The following is a 15,705-nucleotide window of genomic DNA, read 5'->3' on the forward strand; positions in this document are numbered from 1 at the left end:
TAACCTGCCAGCACAATTTCTTAATTAGTGCCTACCCTAATGCTGAGTTAAAATATGAGAAGAAATTTTATTTGGCTGTAGTCGTATCTTACTATTTAAAAATAAACAGTCCACCTCTAGATAGGCTAAAATATATTTCAGTTAAACTTAAGCCCTTAGTAAATTTTGAAGGCTTTACTTAACATCTGTGGAAAAATAATGTTGAATACCATATGATAACAGATAGAAACCTCCCTGATGGGATCATGCCAGCAGTTATGTCTTTATGTCTCTGACATTTAGCTCATAATAAAATGAGATTTGTGAAAGAAAATGAAGAGGTGATTATTCCACTTAGAGTACTTTATTTTCTTTCTTTCTATTCAGACAAGCTTGTGTTCTAATAATGAGATTTCTAATCCACCTAATATCCTATCATTATATCTTAGTGAACTATCTGCCATATAAGTAATAATAATGAAGTATGTTTAAATATAAAAATGCATCCTTAAGCATCTAGACACTTTTAGTACTGGTTGTAATTAGAAACTTAAGAAACCTGTGCAATTAAATATGCTTGTAAAAAATCCAGATACATCTCTGACATCTCTGTAGTACCAATCAATTTGTTGCATCATTAATATTCTTCAGTATGCCAGTAAAAAAATGCATTGCACTGTTCCAAATAGAAAATAGCTAAGAACAAAATTATTAACATTTAAGCCACCACAACTATTACAGAACAACAACTGAGTGTTCTAGGTGTCTTCACCTATTTTTTTTTTTTAACAGATGCATTTTTAAATTCTGCATCCTTATCTGCTCCTCTAACATCTATGTTCCAAAGCTAATGTCTTTTTATTGTATATCAAACTCTTTGTTGTTGTGAGATACTGCAACTATTATTTTTTATGAGACAGTCTGTTGCAACAATTTAACTGAAATAAATAATATTTTTGTTTAATTTTATTTATCTGACTAGATTGTATTGAATTGAATTGAATGTGTCATTTTAAAAAATATACTCAGTGTTTTTAAAATATACTTAGTTTTAAGACTTGTTTCCAAAAGTGTCTAAAGTGATTTCTGTCTCCTAAGCTTAGGAAATGTCTAGCCTGCTTTGAATTGTAGTGGCAGTGTTAGGTTTATGGTTGGATTCAATGAACTTGAAGGCCTTTTCATGGAATTATAGAATGGTTTGGGTTGGAAGGGACCTTAAAGATTTCCAACCCTCCTGCCCTGAACCTTTCACTTGACCAGGTAGCTCACAGCCCCATCCAAGCTGGCCTTGAGCATTTCCCGGGATGTGGCATCCACAACTTCTGGAGGAATCAAAATTGTTTCCAACATAAAAGATTCTGTAATTCTATGATTCTGTGATTAAATTAAATTGTTATGATATTTCATTATATATCACAATCAAATAAAATAAGCTCCTAAAAATGGTCTTGTTACCTAAACCTGGGGGCTGAGCTAATGTGAAATCTTCAACAGTGACTACACAGGCAATAACTCAGAACTCACAAATAAAAAGTAAAAATAAGGCGTTTTTTTTTGTTTGGTTGCAGTTTGCTTTTCTTTTTTTTAATAGAACTGCCATTTTTCTAATTTGTGAATTGGCATTGAGGCAGACTTGTACATCATATGTGCTGACACATTGTTCACACACACTCATTTTACACTCAAACCTGTCTGTGTCTCCCATGCACTCTACACACGGAATAGCCCCTTGCACTCAGCACATGTAGCCTACATCCTTTACAGATCAGTGTCCTTCTGACAGCCTGACAGCATCACATTAATCCCAAAGGAAGGATGTAAGCAGAGTGTTGAATGATCTTATTTTTCCTTAACACACCTTTGGGACCCTGCCTTGCATCTTCCTTAAAAGTGTATAGGATCTCACACCATAGGCACAGAAGATTTACTGATCCTTTGCATGCACAGTATTAAGCACCCTGGTGCACAATGTACTGTTATCCCACAGCTGATTTATCCAAAAGAGAGCACAGAGATAAGTTGAACTTACAGGTCCATGGAGAGGTTGTGGCCACTACTTAAGAGCTGTACACACACTCTTCAGGGGTTTATCCTTGTAGAGAAATGAGTAAGGATCCTGGAATTTATTATTAAAATGCATAATATCATTAGTCTGGCAGTTGCATTAAGTGGAAGGTTTAATCTAGGCCTATTTATGCTAGCTGATGTACTAGGTGCAGTGGCAATTAAGGATAGTTGTTTAACTGCAGTCATCTTCCCTCTTGGCAGTAGTTGGCTGCTGCAGAAGAGAGGCCAAGATCAGCTGCTCTTTATATAGTAAAGGGGGGTTCTACCAAGTGCAGCTGAGAAACAAAACAACAGCAGTTTCTTCCTGGTCCTCCCATTGTCCTTAAGCCCTTGCTTGACAGAGAAAAGTTTATTTCCAGATGTAATTACAGTGGAACATATTATGATATCCCAGAGGAATCCCAGATTAATTTGGAAATAAACAAGTGGGCCTGGAAAACAGTAGCATAAAATGCACTTTTCCTTGCAACTTTTCTTTGCAAATAAATCAAGTCTAAGACAAAGAGTGCAGATTAAGAGCAGCTTACTAACATGACCTACAATTCTACAGTTTCTCCCAGAACTTCTCAATTTCTCTTAATATTAAGTGCTTAAATATATTTCCTGGATACTTAAAGAAAAATACCAAGAAAGGTCTGTCCTAGATGAAGGGTTATTTTATTGTAGTTCTGCTGAGATTGGGAGTCAAATGACCAGTTGAGTTTTTCACATGCAGATCAAATTTCCATACGGCAAAAAACTAGTGAAGACTGCTATCGCTCAGCTTTAGACATTTGAAAGCTGATTGGATAAATTAGGATAGCTGTCTAGGTTTCTGCTGCAATCAGGTTTCCATCACAGTTAGCAAAAAGAATGACGTTGTTCTTCTCACTTCGAAATAACTGCCAAAAATCTTTGAATTCATTTTCCTTCATGTTTTCTGTTCCTCTTCATTTACTAACAAAAACACTTATATACTTCATTTCCAAAGTGTCAAATTATACATAATTTTCTTCTTTATTCTTTCTTCCTATTAGATAGGAATAATATTGGCAGAACTAAAAAGAAAATTAATTGAAGAGTGTGTAACGACAGCTTGTGACACTGAGAAATGACTGTTCATAAAGTTCATATAAAAAACCAAACTGCTTAGCTGTGGCACTTGTGACAAAATCTTTGTTACTTCCATCCCAGGCTTTAAGAAATTTCAAAGTCATACTGCTGAGTGAATCCATGTTGCATTCAAAATCCTACGTGAAAGAGAAAGGCTTTTTAAACTGTCTCAGGTCCAGCAGCTGCTTGTTCTCTGAAACGTGTTCTGAATTTTAGAAACTGCCAGTCTGATTGGCAAATAGATGGGAAAAGCCCCCTACAGAGCTAATTCCACTCCTTTCCTTCACAGAAGGCCTCTTCAAACAGGTGTTTTATTCACCAGAGAACAAGACCGTGCCTTGTAGTGGGAGCAGCATGTTGAAGCTGCAAGTAGACAGGAGTTAATGGTTTTAACACTTCTCAGCACCCAGTACCTCAAAGTATATCCTGAGTCACTTGACTGCCTGAGCAGTAGTCTAGCTTTTTTAAGCTTTATTCAAATGAATGTTGTCAAATAGAGCATCTCAGGATCGCTGGTTTAGAGAAGTTGAGGACTCTTTCTGCCATCTTCACCTGAACACGCAAAGGCATTTTATATCTGATTTGCAGTAGGAATGTCAAAGGGGATCTAGTTCCTATAGCAAATAACACTGAACAATCCATCAAATAATTCAGCACAAACCAGCCTTCTTTGTCAAGTGATTTTGTAAATCACGTGCAGACATATTAATGGTTGATATGGTTAAAAACATATTAAACACAGTACAAATGCAGTCAACAGTTGACATGTTAGAAAAGACATTCTGCGTCTTACATACAAAGCCTCTTTTTAAAATATATATGTGCAAATATATTCAAATACTATAAAATAATCAATATTTAATACAATATTAACTTTTTATTGTATGGGTATTGTGCACAGCTTTCCAAACAGGTTTGATTCATCTGAATAATTCAGAATCCCTTGGACTAATAAGCATTTTCAGACACTTATTCAGCACTAGCAATCAAAATTTTTTGTTTGTTTTTTAGAGCAGTAGTTCAGGTGTTCATTCACCAGTATAGAAATTGGGATTTATCATTACTTCAGAAAGAATTAATTTAATTCTTTTGTAGAGCAGCATTCTCTTTCTCTCTCTCTCTCTTTCTAGACCTGGACTGTTGTCTTGGAAAACAGTATTAGTATCATAAATAAAACAATAACAACAAACCACCCTAAAAAAAACCCAAAAAATACTTTTAAAAATGAATTTAGATGTTGAAAGTCCTGGTTGCTCATGAAGAGGAACCTGACAAGGAAAGTTTCTACTGCAGAATAAACTTTTAATATTATTAGTGGTAAATTGAGTGTTCATAAACAACTTTGAAATTGTTTTATTTCAGTGTTAGATTTTGATCTTTATTAAATTTTGTTTACAGTAGTTTGAACAGTTACTAAAACTTGAAAATAAATTATGTTCTGTTTGGGTAATAATCAATCCTACAAGATGCCTTGCTGTTTATATTAGCTTAATATAATTTCTCTTTCATTTGTCCTGTAACAAATGTCACTGACATGTCATTATATAAGTGTCTCTGGTATGTTTTTTATCAAATATTAACTTAATATGGTTTTAGTAAATTTAAACTAATTTTAGAATAGTATTGTCAAAAAGATTTTGGACTGAGCAAATACAAACTTCATTGAAAGCAAACAGGGCCATGAACCCAATCAAGATTATTTATATTCTGTATAACCACTGTCTGTAATAATTGTGGCCTAATATTTAACTTTATATGTAAGCATTCATTAGGGAGATCTTTAGAGACAAGTACTTTTTTAAAAATTTCCAGCCAAGCTATTTCCTTTGTTCATTATGGGCTTCGTAATATTTGAGCCTTTGGTTTTCTAAAGCCTCTAACTCTCCGTGGACTGAGCATTAGAGGTCTGATACTCACGGGAGCAAGGAAGATAGGCTGAATTGCTGTCTGCAACAATTCCATTCATATCTTCCAAGCCCTGATTGCAGTAGAGGTTGTGCAGGGAAGCAGAGAGTTTGGTGTAATTCAGAAGGCTTTAAAGTGTGGAAATATTTTAAACTTCAGGTAGACTAGGCAAGACTATAACAAGCATTTTCTAGAAAGCCTAGTCAGTGATACTTAGCTTATTGCATTTCTTGATTTCATAGGTTCGCCACCTTGACTACGGAATATTATTAGCAGTTTCTTTGCACCTTATGCCAACATCCTTCACTTACTAAATGTGATGAAAAGTATTTCCTAATAATACTACCTAAAACAATCCAAGTATATTTGTTCTTCGCAGCATATGCTATTCTTTTACTATTTGGGTGTGTGGGAGGGAATGGCTCAATTTCTAATTCTTTTCAGTTCCTGCTCTTCCAAGTCTATCTAGAACATCAGAATTGCTTATCAGTGGTTTTATTTCTTTATTACCTGTGAGTATGTTGCTTTTCTGAAAGGAAAAATGAAATAATTTGAGCTTTTCTCTAATATATATTGATATAGGAAAACATATTGCAGAGAAAACTTTTATTTTTTTGTGACAAGTCACAGCCTTTCCTCTGAACAGTACAGTCACTGTAGACACAAAGATTTGCTCCACTGCTTTGAGAGGATGTGGATTTAAGCAATCATCTCTTTCATGTTGCTACACATAAATGGATAAATATGCATATGATGGAAAAGGGAAATTAGTGATAATGGAAGAAAGCACTTTGATATCAGTGTCACAGTATCTATGCTAAAGGCTTTGTTTTACAAGTATTTTAATTTAAAAAAAGAACAGATCCTTCCAGTTCCATTTAAATTTATCATATGTGCCAGAAAACAAACATTAATGATAGTAAATGCTATTATAACCCTTGGAATGAGCAAAATTTTACTGGATCTGGTTCAAATCTCTTGCACATTAAGGTTGACAACAATGAATTAGCACTCATGCTCTCAGTATTCACAAATTCTACTGGGAGTCAGAACCATGAGAAGATATCCACCCCTGCACTACCAGCCAAAGCAATTCATTGAAATATACTGAATGGCGAGGGCTTTAATAACTTTTCTACAATTAGCACACATGTTTAAAAGAAATTGCAAAAGTAATTTGGCAGAAATCTTGGGGAAAACAAAGGACCAGGGTAGTAAAATGTGGAAATTGAAAACTGCTGGAAAAGAAGTAAGAAAAATTACTTGCTGCACATTATATGCATCTTTATTTTAGATCACCATTTTATACAAATTTCCTTCAGGGAAAATTAATGTCCTTGGTATTAAAAAAAAATAATGTACTGAAACCGTGTTTATTGTAAGCAAACCAGAATAAGAACAGGACAGAATAAAAATAAACAAGAAATGGCAGACAGTCCATCTTTAAATTAAAAAACTTACTGTAGAGCTTTGTCAACTCATGCTATTATGCAAAAGACATCTGTAAAAAATAGTATATTCCAGACAACTTAGTTTTCTTTTCTTGAAGAATGAAGCCAAGAAACTATTCTAAACAAATCAGTTGGATTTCTGCGAGGTCCTAATTTTTAACCGAGGAAAAAAAAACAGATACTATTCAGCTGACATGATTTTGAAGTTATTTTAAGCATCATCTTCAGTTGTGTTATTTTGCATAACTTACTGTATATTCTGGTTTACAGTAATAAGATTAAAATATAAATGCCTTTTTTATTTTACTTTTTTAAGTACTCCTCATTCTGGGGTAGTTGGGGTTGTTGGGGGGGGGGGGGGGGGAACAAAATAAAATAATTACCAAAATTTTCAAACCAAGAACAACTGAATACTGCTGGTATATATTCCCTTATATTACTTTTAGTATAAGCCAGTTTTAAGTGGAAGATTGGAAGATTTTTCTTACTAGATTTAAGAGAATATTCATTAAGTTTTTTCAGCAATAACACCCTTTCTCTTTTTTTTTCCTTTTTTATATTTTTTTTCCTTTAGTAACAAAAGAATATGCTCCTCTTAAAAGATTTGGTGCAGCTTTGATCTTTTTCTGCTATAAGCATAAAGGAATTCTTCAACCACGCATGTGCCTAAAAGTGAGAGGTTGGTCATTGGAAAGATAGGTGACAACCACTGATAGTCAAGGAGTACATCCCTTCATTAAATCTCAAACAGAAATTAGACTCTCTGCCTATATTTATTAAATATAGCATTTTCATCCTCTTGCCCATATTATTTCCTGCAAAGCACCTTTGTCATTATCCCACAAGTCATGCAGCAGCCCTACACATGCAGTATCAGTGACTTGGTCAATCTGCATGAACAGTGCTCCCCAACCCTTAGATGTTCAATAATTTGATCTTCAGATGTTCAATATTTCTATGCATCTCATTTGTCCATATGCTCAGCAAATTTTTTGCCAACTATCCTTGAAGAAACAAGAAACATAGACAAAATAGAGATGCAAAATCATTTCATTGTGATAATAAGCAAAATTCCTATGTAGATTTTTTTAAGAGCTATGCAGTGGCATATTTTGCCCTTGCTTGTTTTGGTGGAAATTCTTCTACTGAGATCAGCCAACATATTTATTCAACAAATATCTAAGTAAGAAGGACAGTGTCCAACACCCATGACTTAAATTATATAATCTCCCTGTCATAGTGCTCTGGTTTTAAATTTTCATATTCCTGTGCAGCAGGTCTGAAGTATGTATTACGTTGATAGGTACAGTTACATAAGGTTGTCATGTAAAAGTCATTATAGCTCTTCAGCTATGAGCTCCTTATCTGACACAACTTCTGATAACTCTGTTGTTTTCAGTGACACATTCATTAAAAAAATATATTTTTCACAGAGAGTTTAAAATCATAATGTTTCAAGATTTCTGACTGAGTTTAAAATCATCGCATTTCAAGAATGCAAAGAGAAATGTGTATAAGTCCATATTTTATTTTGATGTTCCCACTCTTTGGCTCCAGTTATTCTTCATCCTGTTTCTGTTCTACCAATCACAACCATTATTATTATTATTATTATTATTATTATTATTATTATTTTGGCAGTCTAATCCAATAGGCACAGCAATACCTAGTAATAAATACAGCAACAATCTTGCACTGTAAAGCTTGAAAATTTTGTATATTTTTCCCTGTTCATGCTAGAGAAAAATTGCCAAACTAAAATAATTTCTGTGTTGCACTGTTATAAAAGTAGCTGAAAAGAAGTGAAGAAAAGGCAAAGAAGAAAATGTAATAAAGTGTGGGGCAGGGGGAGAAATCTCTGCTTTACTCTATTTAACTGATATGGCCATAAGGAAAAAAATTAAATTTTAATGAAAATACTTATTTTTCAAAGGCCTGGCCAGCAAAGAATGCTGAATGAGATAATTTGAAAATGAACACAATGACTGAAAAGCAGATTATCACTGAAGTGAACAACAAAGGCAGGAGACATTAATAATTAATTGAGGAGGTTTCCTGTGGAGGTTTAGATGAATTACAAGCTCTGTGTGGAAAGTTGCTTGTCTACCAGACTGTTGTGTTCTGTTTCAGGGTTGCTTATACCTATGTGTACATCCAATATTAAGCATCCCTGGTCTGAGTTATCTGAAATGTAGTACAAATCCTAAATGGGATTTTTTATCTGTGTTGAAAAGCATGTCTGCTGTGCTGTTTAAATGAAAGCTGACAAGCTACACCTTTATATTGTTGCTGGAATAACCACAAGCAACATAAAGAGATGTCATCTTGTGCTCACACAGTGTGTCTCTGTAGATATGATGGAAAGACTGTCAAAACTGGTTACAACTAGAGATGCTCAGAGAGCAGTTGAAATTGAATAATCCAACGGGAACCTACTCTTACATTATGATTTATATTTTTATACTTGGCAAGTGTGTAGAGCTTTGCCTCTTTTCTCTTACTGCGAGGGTCCTAGCATAAAGAATAGGATCTCCAAAGCAGCAAATATGGCATGTAACTAAACTGGTTATTATCTGAAGGAGTCATATTATCACCAAAAAGGGCTTGATAAGGGAACAAAGCAATATCTCCTTTGTCTCATAATTATGTCACTTGTCATTGCTCTTGTAGCTATAAATCACAGCCTCTACTGTTTGAAGGTTCCTTAGGCTCAAACAAGAGGATCTCAAAATCATCCTGAATAGATATGACTAATTAAATGTAGGAAATTAAATTTGCAACTTGATGCTTTTCAAGTCAAAGACCAGAAGTCTATATATTTCCATACAAAATTAGCTGAATCTTCTCATACTTTGGACTGACTTTACAAATATTTGAATGCAAAATCTCTTGAGTTCCAGTATAGTAAAGTTGCTGACATTGTTAAAGCGATAGTTAAGAAGACAGTGATCAAAGATGAAGTGTGCCAAAATTTATGTTCATGTCATGGGACAGATAATAAACACAAAACTGGGAATTGTAGGAGATGAGTATGAATAATATATTCTGTAAAAGTCTTGATTGTTTCAAATATATTGGTAGAGTCTTCACACACTGAGTAAAGTTGAAGAAACTGGAATCTATTTCTATCTAGTTTGCAAATAGTAAAAGCACCTGGATTTTCCTAAAACATTTAAAAAATTGTTTATACTAAATATACTAACATATTACTTTCAGGAAAAGAATCACATAATGGTTGGAGTTGAAAGGGAAGTATGCAGGTATCTATTTCAAAGGTTCTTCCAAAGCAGATTCACCTGGAACAGATTGCACAGGATTGTGCCCAGGAGGGTGTTGAATATCTCCAGAGAAGGAGATTCTACAACCTCTGTGAGCAGCCTGTTCCAGTGCTCTGCCACCTCTCTCAGCCTTCCCTCACAAGAAAGATGCTTCTGTCCCCTCATCAGAACACTCTTCAGTACTTGCTTCTCTTTCTTGAACTGGGGAGCCCAGACCTGGACACAGCACTCCAGATGTGCCTCAGCAGGGCTGGGTAGAGGGGCAGGATCACCTCCCTCGACCTGCTGGCTCTTCCTAGTGCATTCCAGGATCCCTCTGGCCTTCTTGGCCATAAGGACACTGCTGGCTCAGGGACAGCTTGTTGTCCACCAGTCACCAGGTGGCTCTTATCTGCAGAGCTGCTTTCCAGCAGGTCAGATCCCAGCCTGTGCTGGGGTTATTCTTCCCCAGGTGCAGAACTCTGCATCTGCCCTTGCTGACCTTCAGATAGTTCCTCTCTGCTCATCTCTCCAGCCTGGTGAGGCCGTTCTGGATGGCTGTACAGACCTCTGGGGTGTCAGCCACCCCTCCCACTTCTGTATCATCAGCAAACTTACTGAGGGTTACATTCAGCTAGGGTCACTGATCAATAAGTTGAACACAACTGGACCCAATACTGATCCCTGGGGAACATTGCAAGCTACAGGCTCTAACTAGACTGCACCATTGGTCACAACATTCTGATCTCTGCCCTCCAGCCAAGTCTCAAACCAATTCACTGTACACTCCTCTAACCCACGCTTCTACATGAGCTTTTTGGAACACGTTATACCAAAAAATCAACATACTTCTTTCAGGTAAATAAGAACACATGTCAGGCTATGTGCTTTGAATATGTTTATTGTGAAAGATATGTGTACTATCTTGGCTTTTTGGAAATTTAAAACTTCAAGACACATGCAGTTTTAAGGTGATATCCATATAAATATACATACATATATGCAGAGTACTTCCACAGACATTTGAGCTATTAACACTGTTAACTACTGGAGCAGGATCCCTCTGAGTATCTGTCAGAATACCTGTTCCTGTGTATACAGAGACCTTTGAAATTAGACTTTTAATTGCATTAGGGGCAGCTTTGTCTTTTGAATTGTTTGTCATATTATTGAGAGATATTTTTAATTTTCCTAACAGATCTGTCTTTGTCCCACTAGGCTAAGCTTTAATTAAGAAACGTCAACGTTGCTAACAACAGCACAAAGAGGGACGGAAGGACCTTTGTGACCAAGGATGTGGTTGTCATGGAAACTCTTGCTGTTTCTGTCACTCACTGGCTGTCTTTCAGGTAAATCAAAACAATAACCAAGAAAACTTTGCTTATCATTTTAAGACTCTTAACTGCAAACAGAAATAGGAAGATGTAAAAGCATGCTGGAGAAGATCAACATCATTATGAAAACTAAGGGAAGGAAGCACTTATGATTCAAAAATGCACCTTGGTCAAAAAAAAAAAAAGTGACAGAAGTCAGAGGGTCTGCAAAGAATGACAGAGTATTATTGGCAAATTATGCATTTGGCATTAAAATCGGTATGTTAGATTCTGGCCTGCTATGCAGGCACATGACAGTGGGGTTCAGATAAATGTGCAGGGTAAAGGGAAAAGGGAGATTAAGCAAATAGCAGTGGGTCTTGGATCAAGGGGCAGGATGGAAAAGGGAAATTAAAGAGGTTAATTAAAAATGGAGAGAATTATTTTAAGAAAGGAAAAGAGAAAAAGGGAGTACAAGAAAGAGAAAAAAGAAAAAGAAGAAAGGTTACACAACCCCTCACTTCAGTATCTACACAGATGATGGGGATTCCTATCCCTGTCTCTGTGCCAACCCAATTGAGGGGATGCCCACCCTGGTTTCATTGTCAACCCAGGTGATAAGCAGTAATCCAGCTGTGTCAGTGTGGCTGGTGAAATGTCCAGGGTCCAAGGGGCACTGCCTAGGCTTGGGGCTGGGTACCTTTTTGTGGAGAGTCTACTCTGAAGACATGTTTCTTACTTTCTCTTCTAGTTACTTATTATGCACAGTCCACTCATTTAGGTCTTTCTAGAAATGGGTCTGAGGGCATCCAAAGTTTTGGTGGTCCCTATCCCACCATATAGTCCATGTCCACTTTCTCTCCTGTGCTCAGCTGTACTGCATTGTAGTTCTTTCTCAGGGAAAAGTGCTGTCCTGCCTCCACCTGGTCCCTCTTCTCCAGTCAAAACTTGTTCTTTCTCAGAGCTTTCTAGTACGAATTTTGGTTATTACCAAAATTTCATGTCTGTTATTACTAAAAGTTCTTTGTTGGCCTGAGAGCCATATCAGTGTTTGAGACACATTAGCCACCTATGTTCTGAAAATTGAGGGCTCAAAATAATCTCACTTTGGACCACAGTTTATAAGGTCATTAGGTAACAGGCTGTAGTACTCATCAGCCTCTCATAACTGACAGCTCAAAAGGGTCTCACTTTAAATCACTGTTTATAAATCACAAGAGCATGGGTTTTAGTCATAGTAATATTCTATCCTGGATACAATTAAAGTTGGTAACTTTCTTTGAAGTTTTAACAACATAATTATTTGATTTGGGTTTTTAAAGCAAGAAAAATAAGTTTCAAAGGCTGCTCTTTAAAAACTGCTGCTCTTCTACTTCCTCAGAAGAGACAGTATTTCTGACAAGCTGGAGAGAGGCTTAGTCCAGGTGCATTTCTTCAAAGCCTAATGAGCATTTCTCAGACCATAGTGGGGCCCAAGGGTGGGTGGGTGGGAATGTGACTAAAGTCACCTTCTCTGGGACTCCACACTCAATGGTGAAACTGTAAAAATTTAGATTAAGATATTAACAAGTGCTGTTCTTGTATTAAGACATAATTGTTGCATCTCAATAGTTACTAACTTATTCTTTTCCCAAATTCTTCCAAAATGTATTGGGTTTTTATAATCTCAAGAAGTAATTCAAAAGTCAGTGAAATAAAACTTCTTGATTACTAAAAATAAAACTATATTTGACACAGGAATTTAATAATGGAAAGTGACCATGGATGTCAATGTACATGCTTCTTCATTATCTTTTGTTATCTAAGTCTGTTAATTTCAGACAGGGAATTTTTTATATTCTTTGCACTGAATTATCAGCCACATTGCAAATTTTAGTTTGTATTGTAAATGTTTTTATTTTGGTGATTCTAGTAGAAGTATTACCTTACAACTGCCACCTATTATTGTAAGTTTTTTTTTTTTATTTAAAACTAGTATTTTTATGTCTACAAATTGCAAGAAATTTGATGCATATTTCAGAAGGAAGACACAAATTTAAATACAGGATTTCTTCTTAAGAATTATTTATTTTACCTTGAAATATTTGAGTTAAATAACTAATGTACCTGAGCCTACAGTTGGTTTCACATAGCTAATATATCCTTACTCTCAACTGCTGTTAGAGAAAATACCTGTAGAGTTTGCTCCAAATAGATTTGCCTAACTCTGTACAATGCATGAATATGTTTCAAAATTAGAGACACATTTCATACAGTGACAATTCTGTATCCTGAAATTGGATATACAGGAACGAGCTTCAGCTGAATGCCACAGGCATTGTTTAGGCACCTACATTCAAACAACTTCTTGCAAAAACTTAAAAGCATTATCAGTGACTAATTCTAATATAGCATTAAAGTGTGTAACTGCTTGGGATGTTAAACTGAAAGTCAATATTTACAGAAGAATTTTATTTAAGTAATATTATACCCTGAAAACTCTTGCCAGTCATTCAGCACCACATTTAAAATTAACTATTCCTCACATCTGTTAATTTGTTTCTCATATCTGATAGTTTCTAAAGCATTCCTTTCTAACATTTTGTTCTGATTTGTGATTCCTTAGGGTTTTTAAAGGTTTCTTCCTTATTAATGCGGGATATGTTACTTGTGTAAGAAATAATTTTTAACTGCAGTGCTTGTTTTCACATGTTGCTGAATATAAAATGATAACACACATTTTTCACGCGCACAAAGATGACTTTTTAAATTACTTTGTGGGCAGTAATAATTCTTCATTGTTAAATTTAATGCTGTAAGAGCTAAAATTAACTAAATATAAGAGAAATTGATTTGAAGTTATTTTAATAAGATCATCAGTATAACTAACAATTTACTGTCTCCATAACTATAATATTTCATTACATCATACTGCATTTGGAGATTATTTTATATCACAGCACTCATTAAAACATGTTTACAACTGTAAATAGCTCATTCTACAGCTGATGCAATTCAAGGTAGCCTAGTCAGTTTAATGCCTGAATGCACTGTTAACAACAGAGCAATAGATATTGATGGTGCTACATGAAGATAGTTCATTCAATTTCTGCTCTTCCAGGCTGTGTTAAAATTCAGTACTTATCCATTAAATCATCATATCATGGGATCACTCCTAGCAGCCAGCAGTGTTTAGAAGAAAGTGCTACACTGTTGTATTGATTTTGCAGTGGTGAGAGAAAGAATCCAAGAGAAGGGATGACCTCTCTATTTTGTGTTGATTCAATTTTTATATCATTTTTATCTTAAAACCGGCACTGTTATTTTGGGTTGTGTATGAACCTGAACATATGGAAGTGTTCTTAAGCTGTATGGAAGATAATATTTGAGGGGAGAAAAAAAATGTCTTATTTTCTGAATGAGGACTAAATTATGTCTCATACTTTGGTTTAAGGCAAAATTAGTCAGGGGCTACAGCTCACAGTCATACACTTAATTTGTCAAAAACTTCAAATGTATGGAATATTGATAATTAACAGATGAAAAGAAAATCTCAAGACTGATATGTTCTTTCTTATGTGTAGTACTGCCCTTCAAACCAAAATGGAGTTGAAGAAGAATTAAGATGTTGTTTCTGACCTAGGGACTGGCTCACTACTGAACTGACAGTCACAAAAAAATGTCAGTTTTGGAGGGTTTGGGGGGGATTTTTTTTTTCTTTTCTGTTTCTTCCTCCTACGAAGGTTTCCTATAGAGAAAGACAGCACACTGCAAGAGAACAGATTGCCATGGGGAAACCTGTAAATATTAAATTCAGAGTAACTTTTTGAATCTGATTTGGTTACAGCAATACACAAAGTACAGAGATGCTCAGTTTAAATTTAATCCAAGTTCATCAGAATTAGTCTGGGTGTATATTCTCAGGGTTTAATGTCCTGGTTCCCATAAACACTTTACAGTCTGCTTTTATGTGTAGTAAAGGCTGTTTGTTTTTGGTCCATACTAGGAACAGCTAAGAAGAGAACCTTTTCTTTGTCTAGACTTGTTGAAGTTTCTTGCACTGATTTCTCAGAGAAGCTGGAATTTTATATTACTCAAAGGTTTTTCTTTAAAACAGTATCCCCTGACCCTGTCATGAGACAAAAAGGTATGTCTTTTCATGTTTCAGAAAGGGAAGTATTTTTATGACAGGGAAAAATTACATCAGATTATAAACTCTTGATTTATAGAAAAATTAAGATAGTGAGTTTTATTTGCAAATTTTAGACACTTGAAAAAGCTATCTTGAGAATAGGTCTCCTGTCATTTCTTTTAATAAGTATTGCTGCCTGTTACAAGATGTTTCAAGTTTAAATATATGCCAAAGGTTGCATAATAGAGTGAATAGTATTTATAGAGTTCTATTTCTATTTTAATCTAACACATATTCTGTATGCCTTTTGTCCTCAACCCATTTATCTGCTTCTGTAGTATTACTTTCTCCATGTTAATCAGGTCAAAGTGAGATTCATTTTCTCCATAAGACTATATAATATTCAATGTAAGACTATATATAATTCATAGCATATATAAAATTATGGATATAATGAAAGTACCAAGACTTCACAAGATAGAGGCAGTACCTCTGAGAGCCAGCAGTCAGAGTTCATAGCACCAAGTGGG

Source organism: Cinclus cinclus, chromosome 2 (genome assembly GCF_963662255.1).
Source record: "Cinclus cinclus chromosome 2, bCinCin1.1, whole genome shotgun sequence".
In the NCBI taxonomy this organism is placed as follows: domain Eukaryota; kingdom Metazoa; phylum Chordata; class Aves; order Passeriformes; family Cinclidae; genus Cinclus; species Cinclus cinclus.